The sequence below is a fragment of the Pinus tabuliformis genome, chromosome Q (assembly GCF_031772625.1).
Source record: "Pinus tabuliformis cultivar Carrire ecotype Pingquan chromosome Q, CPIR1, whole genome shotgun sequence".
NCBI classification, from domain to species: domain Eukaryota; kingdom Viridiplantae; phylum Streptophyta; class Pinopsida; order Pinales; family Pinaceae; genus Pinus; species Pinus tabuliformis.
In genome coordinates this window covers 1324721947-1324745174 of record NC_142296.1, presented here as the reverse complement: position 1 = coordinate 1324745174, position 23228 = coordinate 1324721947, and positions in this window count along the sequence as shown.

The window sequence follows — 23228 nt, the reverse complement described above, 5'->3', positions numbered from 1 at the left end:
TAGTGCAATCAATCCATTCCTTTTAGCCCTGGATTTGTTTCAGTTTAAAACAGAAGTATACAAATATACTTGTCCAATGTCTATGCTTTAACCATTCACCTTAAGATGTTTTTACAATATAATTTCCTAAGTCTATTTAATATCTTCATTATCATAAAAACCAACCTATATCCATCTTAACTCCACATCTACCACTCTTAAGGCGATGAGATCTATTTATCCCTCTGAGCACTTGGTAGACCCAGAATTAAGATGGATCTAAGATGATAGAATTTCCCCTTTAAATAGTCTATGCTCACATGAATACCATGGTATTACCATGGGTCAATACCATGGCTTATCATAAACCTCGAGCTTAAAAATTACTATTAGTAATTTATAAAAATTAATAAAATTAATAGTTGATTTTTATTTTATTTTTTATTTTAACCAAGCTAAAATGTTTAACATACATTAAATTACAACTTCCATTTTTACTCTTGATCCACCAAGCCCCGAGAGGGATCAGATATTTTTTCACTCTATGCTAGTTTGCATATCACAATATTTGATACCTCTCGGGGGTTAGTAGATCCAGAGTAAAGATGGATCTATGCTGGTTTAATTCCCCCATTTAAAGAGGCTACATTCCAGGTGAATACCATGGGTCAATACCATGTGCCATTTTGGGTCAGTGCATTCTGCAACCATTTCCATTGTTTTGTAGGTTACATGTGTCAGTAGGAGGAATGAGACACATGGGCAGCTCAGGAATTGTCCACACATGGATGAGGTCCTATTTACTTAGCTAGATTCGGAAGGAAAGGTCCCGGTCAAAGGGAGGTCAATGGAGAGTTCTATGCCAACTAGAACTCTATTCCTGCACGTAAAAGAAGCCCAAAGCCATTCCTGAACTCGTGGATCCGTTTTTTCCACCTGCATGCCATCTACATAATGCAATCCAACATCCACCTTGCATAGATTTACTGCTCATGGCAACTGAGAGGCTGAATCCTCGGATTTTGACCTGTTCATGTGTCTATCGTTGAAGAAATTCCTCTGAGATACAGTTATCCATTTTCTCTATAAATATAAGCGTTTGCAACGCAGATAGGACGTTCTTAATATTATTGTTATAGTGTTATTTTGCTGTTCTGTAACCGAGAGACATATTTCTCTGTTTCATAATACATAACTCTGTTTTTTACATGTCTGTTTGAGCGTGTTTTGAAGTAATAGCGTGCTAGGCCAAAGCTGTACAGAGGGCCCCTGCGTAGCTGAGGTCATTCTTTTGTTTTTGTACAGTTTTCATGTATATTTTCTCTCATTCGAATTATATATTTCTCTTGTTTTGTTTATGATCTTAATCATTCTAACCTTGTACATGTTTTTGTAGCTTGTCACATTTCTTATTAACACTGATAGGTGCACTTTAGAATAGGTCTTTAAGTCTGGTTATGCTCGAGCTTCTTAGTGTAATTTTTGCATCAAGTGGTGTTATTGAGACTTACTTCTTCTGCTGAAACTTAGTTTTCAATTTCAGTTGTTTATGCTTTTACTTTGTGAGATTTGTTTATTGTTCAAGATAGTTTAGATGTCAGTTCTTTCATGCTATATGATGATATTTCCGGAGCCTTTAGCTTAACCCCATCTTAGAAGTTAATTGGCGAAATATTGTGATTATAGATGAAGTAATTGGCTTTGCTTTCATTAGTGTGAAATTAGATAATTTAGATGTTAGTTCTTTAATGCTATATGACGATATTTCTGAAGCCTTTAGCTTAACCCCATTTTAGAAGTTAATTGGCGAAATATTGTGATTATAGATGAAGTAATTGGCTTTGCTTTCATTAGTGTGCAATTAGATAATTTAGATGTCATTTCTTTCATGCCATATGATGATATTTCTGGAGCCTTTAGCTTAAACCGTTTTAGAAGTTAATTGGTGAAATGTTGTGATTATGGATGAAATCATTGACTAATCATTAGTTTCCAATTTCTTTACTTTTTGGTTTAAGTTGCAACAGTTTATTAGATTTCAATTTTGCAATTAGGATGAACAGCAAAGATAGTAATCTAATTTTCAGTACTTCATTTTTAGTTTGGTTTATGTAGCTGCATGTTTACACTCTTATTCAAGTTTTGATTTTGTAGACAACATGTTTTAAGATCTTTTAAGTGCAAAGTTTGGAAATTATCACAAGAAGCAAGAGGATAAAACTTGTCTTCAACTCTACATCCACACTTGATATTTAAAAGTATTCTTAAACTTTTGCTTTAACAGCAGATTAGGATTTCCATTGCATTAAACCACTTTAGGAGACCAACAGAACAAAACCCAAAAACAAGATAAAACTGAAAACAGTGAGGTAAGAAAAGGGTTGTCTAGCACATACAGTGCACTACACTTCATCAGTTTACGACTCCCGGATTGATAACTTATGTAGCAATTTAGGACACACTAAATTGACTAAACATTTTGGTGTCGTTGTTGGGGAAGTGTAACTAGGTAGCCTATCTCTTACATTCAAAAAAAAAGAAAGGAAAATTAATAATTTCTTGAGTATGCTCTCCTCTTGCACCTAGTGTGATCTGGAGGATTAGAAAAAGAATTATTAGTCCAATAATTTCTTGAGTATGCTCTCTTCTTGCACCTAGTGTGATCTGGAGGATCAGAAAAAGAATTATTAGCCCAATTAAAATCACCAAAAACAAAAAAAATGACATGCATAGAGAAAGAGATTCTAGGGGAAGATTTATAGCTAGGGGCAAAAGTTCGATTTTTACAACTCCAACTACTTCAAGGAATAGACAAGATACACCTCCATCCCAGACTCATACTCCCAGCCTTAGGATTCCTGGAATTCAAGGGGCAACAACTGAATTAAAATATTCTCCCACTCCATCTACTAAATTTGACCTAGGAGAAGAACCCTTCTTCACCTCCATAGGGGAGCCTATTGCAGTTGAAGAAGTAGAATTACCTAGAGAAGAAGAGGAGGTAGAAACTCTCTCTCATCAGCCATTAATAGAAGAGCCAGAAGATTCTGAGGAAACTATCATGGCAGAAGAAGAGCAAGATGGAGAATTTTCACTATTTGGAGGAGGGGGTAGAGGCAGAGGTAGAGGAAATAATGGAGGAGGTAGAGGTAACAATGGAGGAAATAGGGAAGGAGATAACTCATTTGGATTCCCTATAGTAGATGAGGAAACCCATACAACAATGAAAAACATTTCACGATCCGTCCTCCCAAACTTTTATGGGTTGAGAAGTGAGGATCCTGAAACATTTTTTTTTGAGTTTGAAGTCTTATGCCGAACCTATGACTATCTAGAAGACTCTCAAAAACTCAAATTGTTCCCTTCAACATTGAAAGGGGCTGCTCTAAAATGGTTTATGGGATTAGTCACTCAATCTATTAGGACTTGGAATGATATGAGGCAGGCATTTTTGGATAGATACCTGGATTATTGTATGCCTACTAATCATAAGGATGAGGTATTCAAAATGATGCGAAAAGAAGATGAGAACTTAGAGGATTTGCTTGAAAGGTTTCAATACAACTTAAAGAGAGCAAAAATGAACAATTTAGATGAGGAAACCTTGAAAGCCATTTTATTGAAAGCCATTAGAGATGAATGGATAAAAATTTTAAACATGATGGGGAAAGGAGACATCTCTCAACTTCCATTAAGTGACATAGCAGAACTATGTGTCCATCTTTCAAGAAGAAAATCTAAAACTGGGAAAGGGCCTAGAGATCCTTCTCTTATTAGAGTAAACAAATCTGTAACTGGGATGGTAAGTAGGGCAGAAATTGGAAATATGCTTGATGAATTCAAAACTGACATTCTAGGGAGCCTTAGTGAACAGCTAGACACCCTCAATATTCAAAACAAGCAGAAAATAGAAGCTGATGCCTTAGCCATCTTTTGCCCAAAATGTAGAAAGAAACATGCTCTAAGAGAATGTCCCTTAGATGCAAGAGTTGTAGAAACATGTATGATTTGCTTCGAAAATCATGAGACCAAGGATTGTCCTTCAATCCCAGGTCTTAAAGCTGTCTTTCAGGAGGAAGTAGTTCCAAATTCTGTAGAACCTCTTTGCTTTGTTTCAAGAAGACCTTGGCAAGGGCAACAAAATCAAGGATTTAACAATCCAATGAATTTTCAGCCCTCACCAAATTGGAATTCTTGGCAACAACCTTGGCCTCAACCTAAAAATTAGTATCAATCTCAATCATGGGCACAAGGGGTACAAAATCCTTATGGGAGATTTGCTCAATATTATCAATATCCTCCATCTTATCAGAGCTATCCTCCCCCACAAAACCAACAACAAAGTCCACAACCACAACTTCCAAATCAAAGCCCTCACCTTTCATTACCATTTCCACAATAACAACCTCCTCAACAAAATCAAAATCCTCAACTCTTGCTTCCATTTCAATAGAAGCCAAATCAACTACTAGCCCAACCATTACCAAATCCCAACAATAAAAACCCTCAAAATGCTTACATGGTAGAAGGACAACCATATCCTACCTACATGATTGTTCCTCTAAATCTTAATGATGTTCAACTTAGATTTGGTAGGATTTTAGAAAAGGAAAAACCTTCTATAGATATTCAAGAGCAAGATGCTTCCGAGGAGGATTCTCTAAAATTCAATAAAAGTTTTGAAGAAGCATCCCTTCAAAACCCAACCATTCAAAAGGAAAAACAAAAAGAGTCAATCCACACAACTCCTATAGTTGAGCAACATGTATCTACATCCACACCTCCTTTTCCTGAGAGATTACAAATTGACAGGGGGGTGGAAAAACAAATCCTGTTGCTTGACTATGATTTCCTAGATGAATTAAAGAATGTCTGTATCAAGATTCCCTTGCTACAAGCCATTAGAGAAATTCCTATTCTAGCAAAAACAATAAAGGAGTTGAGTATCAAAAGACCAGGTAGGAAACCAAGAGACACAAAAAGAATCCACCTGGTAGGAAAAATAGTAGATATCATGATGGGAAAGATTACCATGCAGAAATATGTGGATCCAGGAAGTCCAATTGTCAAAACACACATAAATGGAATAGAAATTCCAAATACATTGATTGACTTAGGGGCTGTTATAAACATTATGAGTAGACAGACTATGGAACAACTTAAACTTCCTAATCTTCTTTTCACACCTACCTTACTGCAACTTGCAAATAGATCAGTAATCAAACTAGATGGTGTATTAGAATATATTTCAGTCTCCTTGGATTCTTGGGAATATCCAGTGGATTTCATGATTTTGACTCCCAAGAATAATCTAGGAGGACACCCACTCATCTTAGGAAGACCTTGGCTAGCCACAGCTGATGCTTGTGACATGTACATTTCTAATTGTAGTTCAACAAAGAAATTTACTTTGTATCTTCCAGCAAAAGCAATTACAGAAGTAGGAGACAATGAATGGGTCGATGATGAAGATGCTATACAACCTATCTTTACTCTCTCTAAAGTTAGTGAAGATAGTCAAATCCAGAACACATTAGAAAATTTTGAAACATCTTCAGAATATGATCACACATAGTTTTAGTTAGATTCTGATATTGAATACTTGTCATCAAGGAAAATGTCTCTCTACTCTATGGAAGAGTTTGGCAGTTCTACAGTTGAAATTTTTCCAGGTAGAACATTGAATATCAACAAAAATTTGGAAAAGTTACAACAAGAAGAGCTAACCAAAATATTACAAAAACACTCTGCTGCATTTGCATGGGAGTATACTGATATGAAAGGTATTGACCCTAAGACTTTCATCCATCATATCTATATTGAGGAAAATAGTAGACCAATCAGACAACCTCAGAGAAGGATGAATCCAAATCTTAGGGAGATTGTGAAAGAAGAGCTCCAAAAATTACTCAATGTAAACTTCATTTACCCAATCTCAGATAGCTAATGGGTTTCTCCCTTGGTGATAGTGCCAAAAAAGAATGGTAAATGGAGGATGTGCATTGATTATAGGGAATTGAATAAAGCAACCTTGAAGGGTCACTTTCATTTTTGGATGGTTTTAGTGGTTATAATCAAATTCAGGTAGCACCTAAAGATCAGGATAAAACCACATTTACTTGTCCATGGGGAACCTTTGCTTACCAAGTGCTTCCTTTTGGATTATGTAATGCACCTGCAACATTCCAAAGAGCAGTACTAGGATTTTTTTTTCTGATCTAATCCATGATTGTGTAGAGGTATATATGGATGATTTTACAGTCTATGGTAATACATTTGAAGAAGCCTTGGAAAATTTGAAAAAAGTCCTTAAAACATGTAAATAAAAAAACCTTTCATTAAGCCATGAAAAATGCTTTATGATGTTTACTGAAGGTATTGTTTTGGGACATCACATTTCAGGATTAAAGTAGAAAAATCCAAAGTTGAAGTCATCTCCAAGTTGCTTATTCCAAATTGTCAAAAAGATGTTAGAAGTTTTCTAGGATTTACTGGATATTATAGAAGATTTATAGAAAACTTTACCAAAATAGCATCTCCACTCTTCAAACTGCTTACAAAAGACTGTGAATTTAAGTGGAATCCTGATTGCTAATTAGCATTTGAAGCCTTGAAAACAAGAATATCTGAAGCACCTATCTTAAGAGGACCAAATTGGAAACTTCCTTTCCATATTTCTACCGATGCTTCAGATACAGCTCTAGGAGTTGTACTGGGACAAAAAGACTTGATTCCTTATGCCATTTACTATACAAGTAAAAATTTGACTCCCACTGAGTTAAATTATACTGTGACTGAAAAAGAGTTCTTAGCTGTTGTTCATGCAATTAATAAGTTCAGACATTATATAACAGGCTATGAAACTTTTATTCATACTGATCATTTTGCAATTAGATATTTGATGAAAAAACCTATTACTAATGGCAGAGTTACAAGATGGCTCCTACTTTTACAGGAATTCAATATTACTGTGTTATATAGACCTGGGAAACAAAACACAATTGCTAATTTCTTGTCTAGGATGCAGACCATCAAAGAAGATTTTCTTGTAGAGGATAAGTTTCCTGATGAATACTTATTTGCAGTAACTACTAAAACTCCTTGGTTTGTAGATATGGCTAACTATTTGGTTACAGGGAAACTACCTCCACATTTATTTCCTAGTGAAAGAAGAAAGATTATTCAGGATAGTTCAAGATATTCATGGATTTCTAACGAATTGTATAAAACAGGGCCAGACTTTGTGATCAGAAGATGTGTCAGGGAAGATGAAATGCCTGATATTCTCAAAGCATGTCATGATGAACCGTGCGGTGGACACTTTGCTGACAAGAGGACAGCTTATAAAATCCTTTCTTTAGGATATTATTGGCCGTCCCTCTTCAAAGATGCAAAACAATATGTCAAAAGGTGTGACAGTTGCCAAAGGGTAGGGAAACCTACCCCCTCAAATGAGATGCCATTACAACCTCAGGTACTCATCGAACCCTTTGAAAAATGGGCTTTAGACTTTATTGGACCTATTAATCCTCCATCCAAGCAGAAAAAGTATATATTGGTATGTACTGATTATGTCACTAAATGGGTAGAAGCCAAAGCATTATTTTCTGCTAATGAAAATACAGTAGTTAATTTTCTTTATGAGGATATTTTTACTCGCTTTGGTGTTCCAAGGGAAATTGTGACAGATCAGGGAAGTCAATTCACATCCAGAATGATGGAGAAGCTTATGGAAGAGTACAAGGTCAAGCATAGGAAATCCACTCCTTATCATCCGCAAGAAAATGATCAAGTGGGGTCCACAAATAAAGTAATTGAAGGAATCATTACCAAGATTGTGCATATACATAGAAGAGATTGGGCAGAAAGGCTTCCTGAAGCCTTATGGGCCTACAGAACTACATGGAGGAACATAACGGGACATACTACCTATGAACTTGTTTATGGGAAGGAAGTTCTGCTCCCCATTGAGTTCCAAGTTAAAACCTTGAATATGGAAGTTCAGTTGGGAATGGATCTATCAGAAGCTCAAAAGCATAGACTGGAGTAGTTGAATGAACTAGATGAGATCAGACAAGAAGCAGTTCAAAGAACTGATCTAGTTCAACAGCAGAGAGTTAAGTGGCATGACAAATACATCAAGGACAAAAGGTTTCAAGAAGGATATTGGGCATTGCTATTTGATTCAAAGTTCAAAGATTTTCAAGGTAAATTTCAGACTCATTGGCTTGGGCCATATGAGATTGAAAAAGTTTTTAGCAATGGAGCAATAAGAATTAGAACAATTGATGAACATAAAACTCCTCTCCTTGTGAATGGTCATAGATTGAAGATTTATCAGAAGCCAATCTCAAAGGAGCAATTTATCAAAATCTTTCAAGATAACTCTGCAATGAGGATGGTGAAGAAGAATCATTCTTCTCCACCATCCTAGTCTTTGTTTTTTTCATCATCATCTTAAAAAAAAATGTATAAGCTTGAAAACCAATCACTGATTGGCATTCTTATACAGAAAATACAGGGCAAAAATCAGAAGATTCTGATGCCCTATATTTTCCAAAAAAAAAATCTCTCATTTCACTCATAGTTTGTTTCATTCCATTTCATTTCATTTCGCTCCATCTCGCCACCACATTCCATCAATAAAATTTCTTTTAGTTTCTCTTCATATTCACCTTTCCATGTATCATCCATACAGTCATTTTTCATTTCCATTCATTCGCCAAGTCATATGTTATTCACAATGTCATTTTCCGTAGCTGAATTCTAATTCCACAGCTGATTGCTGATTCTGCAGCTAATCCTGTTACTCTGCAGTGACAGTCAAGTGATTAGCCAAAAAAAATAATAATAAAAGCAAGATGCAGGTATGGAAGGAGAAGATCTTTGAAGACATCAACACCTGAAAAGCACCTACAGAGGCAGGCAATTAAAAGTTAGCAAAACGAAAGAGGTATGATTCCAAGGTATGGACAAAACCATTTCAAATAGCATTTCAAAAGCATAATTTGTATAGTTTGTAAATCATAGCTCCTTAACGTGTAATGATTTGACTTGATGGCTGCCTTAACTCCACCATATCCTCCGCATTAATCCTAACGGTCTCATAATCTATTTCCGAGTTTAACTCGTACTTAGTCGTACACCCTCATTACATCTGTTAAAACGACTAATCATGCAGACGTGAGTTGATTGAATACGACTCTCTTCCACCGACGTTCCACTCCGCAACTTTTTTATGAATTCAAAATCATAAACTCCATTCAGTCTTGCAAATTTTCACGAGTGACACTCTGCCTCCACACTTGCACACTAGGTTTTACAGTCCTCGGTTCATTTTTCATTTACACCAATTTCTACTTTGTAAACCCTCTTTCATTTCATGCTCAGTACTCTCCCCATTTCGTAACCACCGATTTTTCTCCACAACCCTCTTCTATTTTCCGCTCACATAACCGTTCTGCTTCTGTAAAACTGTCATTTACAGAGGTGTCTTCATAGTGAGAAGGAAGAATGGGTCTTATAGTGAGAACAAAGCCCGAAGGAGTTAAATTCATGGAAGGATACCCGCAGCTTAAGAGCACATTGAAGAAGGCAGGATGGTTGCAGTTCATTAAGAAGTTTAAGGGTCATCACAAGGAGGTTACAAAAACATTTGCAAGATCTTTCAATGGTGCAGAAGTTGAAATTGGAGACATCAAATTTCCAGTGACAGAATCATCAATTGCAGTAGCCACAGAGCTTCCACAAGAAGGAGAGAGATGGTTTAAGAACAAGGATTTTGATGAAAAAGTTTGGAGGGTCATTCTTCGTAATCCAGGTATGGACATATCAATCTTTAAACGAGGGATTCCTATTTCAGCCTTAAAAGATAAGTGGAGTAGTCTGCTTTTAATCATTCAAAAATTCATTACATGTGAGGGCAGGTATGGCTCCATGTATATGTATCATATTAGATTATTAATGAATTTCTTGGAGAATGAAACTATCAACCTCCCTTACTTCTTGTTGAATAGTTTGAGAAAAATATCTACTACTGTACAAAAGAATATAGATGATGTGGAACCTCATCTCTACCATCATGGCCTTATCAAGATCTTGGTGGAAAATCATTTGAGAGAGAGGGAAGATACATGGGAAAAATTCCTAGTTAGGAACTTCTTCCAAGACCCTCCTGAAGTGCCTGAGGGGAGTTCAACAAAGAGAAGTAGGAGGAAAAGAACAACTTTAACAATCCAAGATACTCCTACTAGTGTGACCAAGGAAAACAGTGAAGAAAAATTGCCTTCTGAAACATTGACTGAAATTAGAAAACAAGCAAGACAAAAAGGAAAGAGGAAAATTGAAGACATTTACCAGACTCCTGAGCCTTCTTTAGAGGAAGAACAAGTGCTTTCTGAAAGATTAGTTAATCTTAAAGAACAATCAACTAAAACAAAACAAAAAGGAAAGGAGGAACAGATCATAGAAAAGGGAGACATAAGCTCACAAGGTCTAAGAAGAAGCTCTAGATTAAAGGGCAAGTTGAAGAAAATGCAAATCAAAGGAGCTCAATTCATAGACCTAGGAGGTGAAATTCTAGATCAGTCACCAGAAAACACTCCACCTGATCAAAGTCCACAATATTCTCCTTCTCCTCAGTTAGATTTTGAAACTAGTCCAAGGAAAAAAACTCTAGAAGTTGATCAACCCCAGCAGCAGATGTATGATTTCATTGAATCATTGGAACAATAGAAAACTACAACAGAATAAGGAACTTCATCCAATCAGCCAGGTACAACTTAGGAAACTTTGATTCAGTCATTGAAGCAAGAAATTTATGAGCTGGAAGTCTTAAACAGACATATCTAAAGGGAGAATGAAAATTTAAAAGAGAAAAAGAAATTGGATAAAGTTATCCATGACAATACCATGCTGCATTTAGGATTATGGCATAAGAAAAATAGAAAACTGAAGAAGAAGAATAGGAGGTTGAGTAGAGCCCTCATCAATCTCAAGTACAGATGTCTTATGATGAAGCCTAGAATGACAGTGACAACAAGAAAGAAGAAGAAGAGGTTGGATGTCTTAGTAGAAGTTTCAGAGCAGATGCATTGAAGGGAGGATAGTTACAATTTTGGTTGCATGAGGACATGCAACATCTTCACAGTGGGGGTATGTTGAGCCCCAAAACTACCTCTCTTCCAAGCATTTTCTTAAACCCTTTCTCTTCTATTTTCCCATGTCAGTGCATCCTAAGCTATCAAAAGTTGTTACATGTTGATTTCAAGAGTGTATTTGAGTGATTTTCAAATTATATCATTGTGTGTGCTATTTGATCTAGGTTTTGTTTAACAGCTACGGAATGTAGCCACTTTCTGTAGCTAACTGGCAATTCCGCAGCCATTTCCATTGTTTTGTAGGTTACAGGTGTCAGTAGGAGGAATGAGACACATGGGCAGCTCAGGAATTGTCCACACATGGATGAGGTCCTATTTACTTAGCCAGATTCGGAAGGAAAGGTCCTGGTCAAAGGGAGGTCAACGGAGAGTTCTATGCCAACTAGAACTCTATTCCTGCACGTAAAAGAAGCCCGAAGCCGTTCCTGAACTCGTGGATCCATTTTTTCCACTTGCATGCCATCTACATAACGCAATCCAACATCCACCTCGCATAGATTTACTGCTCATGGAAACCGAGAGGCTGAATCCTCAGATTTTGACCTGTTCACGTGTCTATCATTGAAGAAATTCCTCTGAGATACAGTTATCCATTTTCTCTATAAATATAAGTGTTTGCAACGCAAATAGGATGTTCTTAATATTGTTGTTATAGTGTTATTTTGCTGTTCTGTAACCGAGAGACATATTACTCTATTTCATAATACAAAACTCTGTTTTTCACATGGCTATTTGAGCGTGTTTTGAAGTAACAGCGTGCTAGTCCAAAGCTGTGCAGAGGGCCCCTACGTAGCTGAGGTCCTTCTTTTGTTTTTGTATAGTTTTCATGTATATTTTCTCTCATTCGAATTGTATATTTCTCATGTTTTGTTTATGATCTTAATCATTCTAACCTTGTACATGTTTTTGCAGCTTGTCACATTTCTTACTAACACTGATAGGTGCACATCAGAATAGGTCTTTAAGTCTGGTTATCCTCAAGCTTCTTAGTGTAATTTTTGCATCAAGTGGTGTTATTGAGACTTACTTCTTCTATTGAAACTTAGTTTTCAATTTCAGTTGTTTATGCTTTTAGTTTGTGAGTTTCGTTTACTATTCAAGATAGTTTAGATGTTAGTTCTTTCAGGCTATATGATGATATTTCCGGAGCCTTTAGCTTAACCCCCTCTTAGAAGTTAACTGGCGGAATATTGTGATTATAGATGAAATAATTGGCTTTGCTTTCATTAGTGTGCAATTAGATAATTTAGATGTCAGTTCTTTCATGCTATATGATGATATTTCCAGAGCCTTTAGCTTAACCCCGTTTTAGAAGTTAATTGGCGAAATATTGTGATTATAGATGAAGTAATTGGCTTTGCTTTCATTAGTGTGCAATTAGATAATTTAGATGTCATTTATTTCATGCCATATGATGATATTTCCGGAGCCTTTAGCTTAACCCCGTTTTAGAAGTTAATTGGCGAAATGTTGTGATTATGGATGAAATCATTGACTAATCATTAGTTTCCAGTTTCTTTACTTTTTGGTTTAAGTTGCAGCAGTTTATTAGATTTCAATTTTGCAATTAGGATGAACAGCAGAGATAGTAATCTCATTTTTAGTACTTCATTTTTAGTTTGGTTTATGTAGCTGCATGTTTACACTCTTATTCAAGTTCTGATTTTGTAGACAACATGTTTTAAGATCTCTTAAGTTCAAAGTTTGGAAATTATCACAAGAAGCAAGAGGATAAACCTTGTCTTCAACTCTACATCCACACTTGATCTTTAAAAGTATTCTTAAACTTTTTCTTTAACAACAGATTAGGATTTCCATTGCATTAAACCACTTTAGGAGACCAACAGAACAAAACCCCAAAACAAGATAAAACTGAAAACAGTGAGGTAAGAAAAGGGTTGTCTAGCACATACAGTGCACTACACTTCATCAGTTTACGACTCTCGGATTGATAACTTATGTAGCAATTTAGGACACACTAAATTGACTAAATAGGTAGGGCTATAAAATACATCTAGAGGAGGTATTTCTTCAATTCTTAAAACAATTTCTGAAGTAGGAGTAGCAGGAATAACCTTAACGTCCTGAGTGCCTATAGCTCTTTCCTCTTTTGTTTCTAGATTTGACTTATGCTGGGTTTGCTTGGGAGTTTGCATTCCAGATGTTTGCTCAGGGTTTGTATCTGTGTGGATCTTTTTGTTGAACTGTTCCCATTCTTGTTCGAGGTCAATGACTAGAGCTTTACCTGACTGAGTTGAAGTAGAAACAACTTCTGCTTGTTTCTTTGCTTTGGCCTGCTCGACCGTCTCCTTTGTACTTTGAGCTGTGTCTTTTTCAGATTCTTTATTGGTGTTTCCTCCCCCATTTTGAGACTGCTGCTCTGAGTGCTCTGACTCATGCGTAGATCTCTCTTGAGTTTCTTCTTCAGAGTTTTCTTTGGAGCTGCCCTCCAAGCTTACACTGGGAGTTGGCTCCCTTATTGGTTCAATCTGCAGTAGGTCCAATGGGACCTTTAATAATCTCTTTTTCTTGTACACATGGAAAGCCTCAACATATTCCAGGGTCAAAAGTAGTGATGCCATATGAAAAACTTGTGAAAATGTTTCTGCCTGTAGGAAGAGGTCATCGAAGGCATCCTCTTCGTGGGTGAACTATTTTACTTTTACCATAGAAGTAAAATCCTTAACAGTGCCATTTGGGTCATACTGCCTTCCCGGAACTGTAGCTAATTTCAGAGACTTAATAATCTCTGCTTCTTTTAATGCATGTCCATAATCATGTAGTTCAAAAGCACCACATTGTAATGGGAATGTAGGCCAAATGACCTTCTTTTTCTCTTTCAGTCCTCTGCTCATTCCACCTTCCCCTGTTGTTTGGTAGGCTATTTCTCTGGCCATTAGTTTGTCGAGGACATAATATGGGAGGACATGTGGTGAAGCAATGCTCCCAAAGAATCTAATGTAGGTGAATGTTTCTTCCCCAAACCATCTGGCTAATGGCAAGATATCTACTTCAGCTTCTTTAGAAAACCTAGGGGTGGTCCTGTTATACACTTCTCTATGAATGGGTAGCATAACCCCTTGACAGATTTTATAAAAATGGGGGTGGAATTGAGATTCCCACAAAATCTTATGGTATATATGGATGGGAAGTGGGTTCTGTATAGTCCACTTCCATCCCATATTGAGAAATTTAGAACAAAAACGAATTGCATCCATAACAAAAGCAGTCATGAAAAAGGGGGGAAAACCCTTAAAGAGGAACTTCTTTTTCTTCTATATTCTATAATGGCCTTTTCCAAATTATTTGATAAAATTTGAGCCCAGTTCATTATTGTTGCATTCACTGCTGCATCTATCAACGGGAGCCAATCCATGGAAAACTTGGTGCTATTGGATCTATCGAATAACCTACATATCATTGCTGCTGCGAAACTATGAGAGGGATAAATAGATGCCTTGGAGTACATAACAGTTTTATCCCATTTGAGCTTGTCCTCACTTGATTTCCAGGTATGGGTGACATCTGACAGGTCCTCATTTTCCTTGGCGAATTTCTCAAGGAACTATTTTTTGTAGAACTTTTGCAGCTTTGCTAACTGGTACTTTAGTCATAGAATGCCTGCTGAGAAAGACCCCATGACTTGTTGCCTATGATCTTGAAGGTTCTGTCTGTGATGTCTACCTCGTCAATTACCCACTTGACCATGTTCGTGTATGGGATTATTTTTGGTCTTGTAGCTATGCGGTGCAGGAAATAACATGTTGTTTCGAAATAGGAGGCATCAGATGACTCCTAAGCATCTGCGGTTGCCTTTGTTACCAGTGGCCTAGGCTGCTCTTCTTCTAACAAGTTGTACATGGCCTCCCATGTCATAGTTCCTCCGTCTTTGTTGCATGTGGTATCAAAGAAAAGTAGCACCATTTTAGATTTCTCTGATGCAGTTCCCTCCCCCTTCTTCCCCATTATTTATAACGATGTTCTTTGTGGAGTTTTCTTGAAATGGAGCAAGATGAAAGTTATCGGATAACACAAGCGAGAATGATAGTGAGAATAAATGATACAGTTAATCCCAAAAAGGTGACAAGATAGGAGTTATTATTCAGAATGCAGAAGAAAAGATATTGTATCACGTCGAGCCGCTCTTTAACATAAATGCCATTAAACTCATTAAATAGCCACTAAGGCTCCTTATCATTGCTTTTATTAATCATTAATTTACTGCATCGCAAAAGGGAAGGAAAAACTTTTAAGGTGGTGGGTTATAACTGCAAGAATGTCGATATTGCGATTGCGATGCAATATCATAAATCGTATTATCACATATTCGATTGTGCGCTTTCTCAAATTTCTTTAGAATTTTGTGGGATGCGAGATAAGTGGGGTATCCTTTACCATTTGGAGTGTAGTTTTCCTAAAGGAGTAATTACTTCATAAAGTGATTTTCACTACGTGGCAGACTTAACTTACAATTTATATCATTTGCTTTTATCGGGTCCAGACTTTATCGCATTTCAGAAGCTTGTGCGGTTCATAAGATTGGAATTTTAAGTAAATTGACGCGATGCGATGAGTTTGACTCATTTTATTGCAATATCGCATCTCACATGTCACAACATGCTTTGCGAGTTGTGTCCTTTGTATACGCCGATATGCGATTTCGATAAGCACTTATAGGAAATGCTTCAAATCTTAAATTTCGAATGAAAAGTCTAATGATGTCTAAGTTAAATGCTGTGATTCATTCTATCGCAATTCACATATTTCGTTTGTCAAATAACTCTTCAATGCACTTGGTCCAATGATATGTGAAAAGGCGGCAATTGCTAGTCTTAGAGGGTTTTCACTCGACATCTTGGTTTATTTCTAAAAGTTCAAAGGAAAGTGCTTAAGTGCTAAACTTTCTTGGAGAGTTTTTTATAAAGGGTCCCCATTTATTAATTAACATATTAACCATTAGACTAATAAATTGGGGGGTTGTTGAGTAGTACAACACCTAGTAATCCATGAGTTGGGCTTCATTTTCTATTTCTTCTTCCTATTGCAATACCTCGTATCTGTTTTTACTACTTGATTGAGTTTGGTTGATAGTTTCTGGGTTGTGGGATCCCTTTGGAGGCCTTCTCTTTTTCTTCACTTCTTGGAACCCTTCATTTCCTTCCTGTGGGGGTTTCAATTGTTTTTCTTTTATATCCGGACCTTCCTGGTTCAACGAGCATTCTTTGAATAAGTGGTCATATTCATGGCACCTTCAGCATCGAAATGAGATACGATCACAGTCCAAAGTCTGTTTCCAGATGTCTTCATGATATTCTAGCTCTACTGATTCAAGGATGGGCTCTGCTATATTCATATACACACAGATTCTAGCATATGAAGTATATCAACCTCTTTTTGTGGTTTCAGCTATTTTGACAAAATTTCCTATTGTGTTCCCGATTCCTTCCAATATTTCCGGATCCCAGAAATCCATTGGGAGCCCAAAGAGTTGTACCCAGACTGGGGCTACCAGGAATTTCTATTTATCCGGTTTGTAACATTCTTCCCAGTATCACATGCATTAAAATGAAAATAGGGGCCATTTTCAAATACTCTTTCCTTATCTTGCAGGTTTGAGAATATTACCGTGAAGAAGCCTCTGGCTCCTAGTTGAGCTCAATATGGCCTTTGGGTTGCCATTTCTATTGTTGTGATGTAGGTAATGTTCCCTCCGTAGATAGAGGCAACCCCTCTAGCTCTAGAGTGGGTCTAGTCACAACAAGACAAACTTGTGACGTAGGTAATGTTCCCTTTGTGGACAGAGGCAACCCCTCTAGCCCTAGAGTGGGTCTAGTCACAGCAAGACAAATACAATAGAAAAATCCTTAAACAGTCATCGTTGAAAGAACCTACCTTATGTCGGTGTTCGATGTAGTCTTCGTTGCGCTGCTCCAACTATCACTTCCTTCTCCTTGATGAGTGATTCACCTGAAACAACATAAGAGAACAATGAAACACATAATAGAGTACAACAATGAACTATTTACTTACAGAGCCAAGGAACCATAAGCTATCAAATATATTTCATACAAGATATAGGAAAGAACCATTAATTGTATTAATATGAGCAAAAGTAAAGCTTACAACCATGCCTTGATGTCGCAAGCTTCCTTGAAGGGTCCAGTCAGTATGTCTCCTCAAGCATTCACTCTCAAAAGGTCTCCCAAAAGGCTGATATCTCTCTCTCTCACCCAAAAGCACTAGTATAAGGCTAAGGCAATCCACAACCAATTGCTAGTCTATCAACAATTCGCACTGCAAACAATCAATCTCACACCAAAACTAGTTAATTTTCTCAATACCAAAAACTAGCTGATCATAGCAAATGGGAATGCTTTTATAAGAGGAGGAGCCTCCATAAATGAGGGAGAGGGAGCTTATCTTCATGGGAGGTTACTCAAAAGGCGGAACCACCATCTCAAAGGAGGAAAGGCGAACTTCCTTGACCCAACAACTAGTTCCAGAACCACCCAGAAGCATTCTATTTGAACTAATTTGCCATATCGGGGTCGTCGTGAGTCAAACACTAGGACTCAGAGACGACGTCGCTAGGCAAAAATGTATTGACAGTTATCGTTGCAAGTAGGATACTGAGGACTTGCAACAAACCCTAAAATCCGACCGTCGCAGAGAACAGATGTACCCCTGCAACAGTGTCGCGACATTCTAGTTCATTCCAGGAAATCGTCGCAGGCAGAATGAGGTTGTCTTGCAATGATCTTGAAACATGGGTAAAAAGGGTCAATATTCAGGATTAAAGAGCATTGTTAATCTTCTTGAATGATTAGGAAGGTGTGGACACATTTTTTTGAGGTATGACATAGAGAAGATGTCGTTCAGGGACTGACCTTATCCGAGATCAGGGGATACGGGGCCAATGACAAATTACTATGTAACAGATGCCCCCTAAAGCATGAAGGCCGAGAGAGTGGGAGGGGTGAAATTCTTTACAAAACCATAAATAAACCGGAACACCATCGTGGAGAACCTGCAGACGCAAGTACAACTAATATCTCTGATAGTGAAAGAAATAGATGTGGTCTAGGTATGGGTGCAACCATCCAAAAGATAAATAGAATTAGTCTGTGGTATGGACACAACTATCCAGTCGATAAGACCATATGAAAATACAGGTATGGTCGCAGCCATCCAATCAAAAAGTCATGTATGCAATCATGAACCAATCCACGCAACCCGAACTTATGTAACCTTAGTCCAGGGTCTTGAATCCAACCCGATCATAGTACAATTTCTAATATGCAAATAGATGTGCTGAAGTCGAGCATACTAAAAAATCGCTTGATTACCGGCTAATGATGTGAACCGTTAAAAAGCGCGGGAGAGACCACCAGTGATGTCAATGGTTCTCAAGGCACTGCTAGTACAATCCACAAAGTGTGAAGAATGAGCCGAAGTCGAACACTTGTGAAATCACTCAATCAAAGACCAATAATGCAAGTCTATCGCCGAGCACGAAGAACTTGCCCTTGAGGCATGCAAGCTCCAAGGTACCCGAAAGGAGTATCTAGATCAACTTCTTGGATAATGAGTTGATGTCGACAGGAAGTGATTCATCACAGGAGGGCCATAATGTTTCCGACATCAACGACATGAGACAAGGAACAAGATGAAGATGGATGAAACAGAGAATCGGAGGAGGATGTAAGGGTGCAAACTACAGAAGGATTAAGCTCTTGAACATGTCGTCGACACGACTCCGGAATGCGGCAAAATTTTGATACCAAGGGATCGAAGGTCATATGGAGACAGCAGGAATCGAATGGAATGAGGAAAAATGAAGAACCCAAATCCTGGAAGGCCAATGACGAAGTGACAATATCCCAAACCTGGCGAGAAGCAACAAAGGTGTCGATGTTCAAGAGCGACAAGCTGTCGTAGGTAATCAACATAACATTTCCAAATTCCCCCCCACAGTTGCTGGCGAGTACCCCAATTATTTTTGAAACACAAGCTTGAAGGGGATAGCATATGCTTGCAATATAAGTTTGTCCTTCAGACAAATCCAACTTACTGAAGTTTTAACGAGCCCTCGGGAGGATAAGCTTGGGTCTCATCATGGCGATGAGTCCAATGTCGTCAGGGTTTAACGAGTCTGACATAGGTAAAACTCGAAGTCTTTTTCATGTTTAGAGAGTTTGAAAAAGACATGGAAAAGAAAACTCCAAAGGGGCCCTTTTCATATGTTTGTGTCTCTCAAGCCCAAAAAGGTAGAAAACGATACTCGAGAGAACCGCTTGACCATTTCAGTCAAGGAGTACTTTTCGTAAATAGTGCCTCCAGCCCGAAAAAGTAAAAAACTTACTGGGGACACGACATTTCGTAACCATTAACGAACTCGAAATGACAAGGGCTCGACAATCTTTTCACATTTCAAGAGTCAGAAAAGAGCTTAAAGTTGACTCAGGACAAACTTTTGTGGTATTTACCGAGCATGTATCGATTATTACCCACATCCAAAACACCTGTTATTGCACAAAGAAATCCAAGCATAAGACCCATTCCACAAGAATACATGATTAATGTTCAAAAACCTAAGTCAAAACCCTAAAAACCATAGTCAAAACCCTAAATTTTGAAAAAAGGGCTATAAAAAGGCATATGGTAAAAAATAATTCACTTTGTGTTTGTTTTAACCATGGTAAAAACTTCAAACTACACGTACCTTATGAAATTGGGTGGTTGATTCCCGGAGCTTTGGTGGTTCATTGCTTCCCAAACTTCCTCCAGGTAAATACTTTGCCCTTTCTCTTGTTTTTTGTGTCAATTTGAAATGTAATTTCACGTTTTTGGCTGGGTTTTGGAGGAATTTTTGGTTCAAAAATTCCACCTCAGTCGTCACAGGTTTCCCCCTCGGGGTTGCGACGACCGAGAAATCTAAACGGGCCAAAATCAGGATCATCACAGGAAAGTGATGTACCCCTGCGATGATCCAAGAAATTATGAACTAATCAAACCAGACTGTCACAGCTGTTTTAGAAACAGCTGCGACGAGCGCGAAAAACACAAAAACTTCATTTTTAAACCACTTTGGCATATGAAAATGGTTGAACGACTTTTAATAAGAGAATTCTTGTGTGTGCAGGTGCAAAATGGCATTCTCCTGGCAAGAATGCACTCACGACGATGATGACGTGAGAGGGGCAGTCAATCCTCAATGTTTGAATGTCCTCTGAAACTGCGGACTGCTAAAATTCTTCTTAACACTGCTATTGAGAGCGCAACTAGATCTCCTGGAATACTTAATTTGATCATGGAACCCAATGGAGGGGAAATTCATCATCCATGGGCAAGAGATTGACTTTGACGCCATAGATATCTATTTTCTGACCGAGTTATCACGACGAGGGGAGAGACCCCACATGGGCAGTGTGCGAATCACCGGAGATTCCTTAGATATGCTCATTGCACGAGTGTGCCCAAGGGCACAGAAATCATCCACTAGTGGTAAGTTACAGATACCCACAGTGAATGATCTGTCACTGTGAGTGTTGTTATTCACCATCACGAGGGCGGCTGGTTCCCAAGCCTAGCACGAGGCAACCAAAAACTCAACTGCAATTGTCCTTAAACTGTCTCAATGCTACTATGTTTGACTGGGCAGAGGCGATGTCTCTGAACATGAAGAGGCAGTTAACCAAATGCCAGAGAGGTGAGACGAAGCAATTTGGGTATGGTTCGATCTTGATACCGCTCATGCTGGAGTGGGTACCTATCCTTCAGTTACAGGACATGCGAGTGGGGTGGCCAGGACCACGAGAGACTCGAATAACTTGGTGGGCTCTTGTGATGCCGCGAGGAGGCGGCGGCCAGCCAGTGTCATGGGGTCCCGAATTTATGGAGTGGCTACATCGTCAGCAGGTGGTGGTCGAGGATTGGCCATACACAGGGATGGACTTCAGGGGAGACCCTGACATGCTGCTTCCACCTGGAGAGTAGTGGGATGAGAGAGGTAAAATACTTAGTTTGACCGACAAACTTTTTGTAATTTGTTTTTTTTGTTGTTTTTGGATTTTAAATATACATGCCCTGATCATTATGTTCAATTCTTCGCAGATGTTGGACCTGAGAGACCTGTAGGTCTCACTCCTACTACCTGGAGGGCTGCCAGAGAGATCGACCTACCACCTCCGGGTGGAGATGCTGAGGAGGAGATAGCTCGGAACCTAGAGGGCTTGACTGAGGGGATTCCAGATGTTATAGACATATTTGGGCACTTCAACCCCAATCTTATATGTCGATAAACCAGGGCTCATCAACCCCTAAAAGAGTTGTTTCATACCCTAAAAGAACATGGTCATCTGATTACATCATTCCCCAAAAGTTTCACCTAAAAAACCATCCAAAAATGGCCTAAAATGAACCATACTGACCGCTACACTGGCCAGGTACGATGCATACTGAGTGATACACTGCTCAGGTGCGATGCATACTATTTGGGCCTTCTATAGGGTGTGATGGGCGAGGATGGATAAATGTCTGAGACAATTTCCTAGGTGGTTGCTCATGGAATCTTCTAGAAACTTCTCCTATGACACTTGCCTCTCTGAATTTGCCCAAGGATGAGTAAGAGATCTAAACTTTAGTTATCTCTCCTCTTGTGGAACCAAATGTAACAAGTAGAATGACACTAATCAAAACCCAGGGATGACTCACACCCTTGCACACATCTATAAATGGATCCCTCATTTAAGAGATCCAGGATGTTGGAATGTTGTGAATTGTAAGGAAGTGTTGATAGTTTGTATTTGAGAAAGAGCATTGTATTGTTGGTGTGATCTTACTATTTCATGAGGTGAAGAGGGCTTCATGTTGGGAGGATGATGCTGGATCAGACAACTGGGTTGTAATTCTCCCTTTTATATAAATAAAGTTCTTCGAGTTTTCTTCCATATAACTATGCAATTGTGAATGTTATTATTCGTGAATGCCATTGTATGTTCATTATGTTTCTGATTCTGTAATGATTATGATATAATAGGTCAAGATGCTTTGACGGTTCTTTGTTACTGTGTTCCTACAAGTACTCTCCAAGTGGGATAAGTACGGAGAGGAGTTGCAAGCTCTGTCAAGGGGGAGAGAGATCAATCAAGGAGTTAAGCAGAAGATCCAGGTTGGTTCCTTTGTCTTTCTCTTATCTATTATACATAGAAGAAATCACGAATTGCTTTAAACTGTTGTTTCTAGGGTAGATGCCAAACCTAGAGGGCTAGTCGATCGAAAAGACACTAGTTTTCCTAGAAACAAAATGTCGACTCCACTGGGGAGCGAATAGATGCTTGTTTGTTGTTATTGTTTGTTTTATAAACTATAGACAGAGCCTGAAGTCAGCTAGGTAGCCTTCAAACTTCTCTTGCTCTGCAATTACATAGTAGATGAATGCCGCTTCAGTCAATCTCTGGTTTGGTTTACGAATTAAACATTTGAATCGCAAGCATTCTGGATGCCTTTTTGGTAGCTCAGTAACCTCTCAAGACATTCCTTAATACTTTGCTCTTTACTGTTCATCAAAACCCACCTTAACTCATTGAAAACAGCTCCACATTTGAGCCAAAACCCATTGTAGTTGCGTTCCCTGGACCGTCGCACTATCTCCCACTATGACTCAGTATGCATAGCACCTCCCGAGTGCAGTAAGTGCAATGCATCTCAATTTCTGTGAAGCCCAGGTGCGATGACTGAGTGAAATATTTTTCCATTCTAGAAATTGAGGGTTTTTGACCTTGTTTTCAGTTTTGTTTGGTTGTTTTGTTGCTTATGAACAGTGCCTCCTTACTGGAGCCTACTTGCATCACATAGATAAACCTCCATTAGATTAGGATTAGTAAATGTTTTTTATGTATTTGTTCATCATTTACAATCCTTTGTCGAAAAGTTGCTTAAATCAATCTGTCGCTTTGGTACAAAAAGTGTCGTAACTGTCGTTTTGTGTCAAAAAGAGAAGTGTCGTGGATTCTTCCTTCCCTGGATAGTCGATTGAACTTTTCATCATGTATTTGATTTGATTTGTTGATATTTCAAGTGTCAAAAGCA